This window comes from Gekko japonicus, unplaced genomic scaffold (assembly GCF_001447785.1).
Source record: "Gekko japonicus isolate JY-2015 unplaced genomic scaffold, Gekko_japonicus_V1.1 scaffold4044, whole genome shotgun sequence".
Taxonomy (NCBI): Eukaryota; Metazoa; Chordata; class Lepidosauria; order Squamata; family Gekkonidae; genus Gekko; species Gekko japonicus.
Genome location: NW_015169299.1, coordinates 1 through 1,608, shown reverse-complemented (window position 1 = coordinate 1,608; position 1,608 = coordinate 1).

Sequence of the window (1,608 nt, the reverse complement as noted above, 5' to 3'; positions counted from 1 at the left end):
ACCACATGTCCTCTTTTTATTGGGGCACGGTCCATGAAATTCAAACGGACCATCCAGTACACATCAGCTTTTCTTTAAAGTGTTTCCAGGTACCCAATGGATGCATGTTTAAATGGCTACGGTCCAGAGTACCCGAAGGACTATCTCCCATTAGGTCCCTGTGCAAATGGTAGATTTGCTTCCATTAGCCCTTGAAAATTAGACAGGTGAGCCAGCTGCTGCCGTTCCTGTGAAGCAGAGCTCTTGCCCTTGTGGTGCATGTTCTGGTAACATCTAGATTAGATCACTGCAGTGTGCTCTGTGTCGGGCTGCCCTTGAAGACGGCCCAGAAGCTGCATTTGGCCAGAGTGTTGACTGGAGTAGGTCACAAAGATCATATAGCTCCAGTTTCGTTCCACCCACACCGGCTTCCCATTTGCTTTCAGGTTCAATTCCAGGTGCCCTGTGTGGCGTGAGACCAACATACTCTGAGGACTGCCTACTCCCATATGCAGGCACCTGTACACTCCAGTCATGTTCGGACTCTCTCATTCAATTGCTATCCCCATCTGAGTGAAGCTAGAAAGACAGCAACCCAAGAAAGGGCCTTCTCGGTCGTGGCACCAAAACTTTGGAACTCCCGCCACAGTGAGATTTGCCTGTCTCCAGGGGTCATTTAGTAGAAAAAGAGGTGCAGGAGCTTATTAGCATAACTCATTTGCATAACTCATTTGCATATGCCACACCCCCTGACATCACCGGAAGTGTGTCAGAAGGCAACACCCGCCGCTCGGGCTCCACTGGACTGTTTTGGATTGCTAGCTATTGGGGGAGGGGAACGTGCAGATGTGTCCTCGCAGAGGAGGGAGAGCTTGTACCGGAATAAAACTTGGTCTTAAAGGTTCCACTGGACTGTTTTGGGCTGGTGGGGGCTCTGCAACTTACCTGGCTGCTTCCTGCTCTGACTGAGGGTTGCTGGGAGCAGGGGGTGGGACTCATTGCATGTGCCCGCCCCCTGGGCTCTTTACTGCCGGAGCTCCGCTCCTGTGCACTCCTGCAGGAAATGACCCCTGCCTGTCTCCCTCTATTAGCGTCTTTTGCCAACAGGTGAACACTTTACTGTTTCTTCTGGCATACCCCCTAATAACAGCTATTTATTCTCCTTCTAGTGTCGTGTTTTAATTGAATTATTTTATAATTTCAGCTGTATTTTTAATTTTTTTTAAAAAAAGAATGTTCGCTGCTTTCTGGATCCTGATTGGGTGGAAGGGGGGCAGAAATTATTAATTAATTAATAATGTGACTTAGACACAGAAAATGGTGCAAAGGGGAAGGGTAACCCCCTCTCTCTCACACAGACTCACAAAAAAGGAAGTGCCAGGTCACGGTGCAGCAGGCACCAGAGTGACTGCTCTTTATTGGGGCCACGGCTTTTAAAGACTTCCACAGATCAATTGGTGCTTTTCCTTATAGTGTTTTAAGAGGCCTATCTAATTGTTCAACCAGCTGGGAGCTCTTCCTAATGACGGGGGAAGAGCTGGTAGCGCTCAAAGCCCCTCATAATCAGGGTGTCCCATCTTCCAGGAGGGGTTTAGGACTGCCGTCTTCCTTCTTATCCCAGCTCCTCAA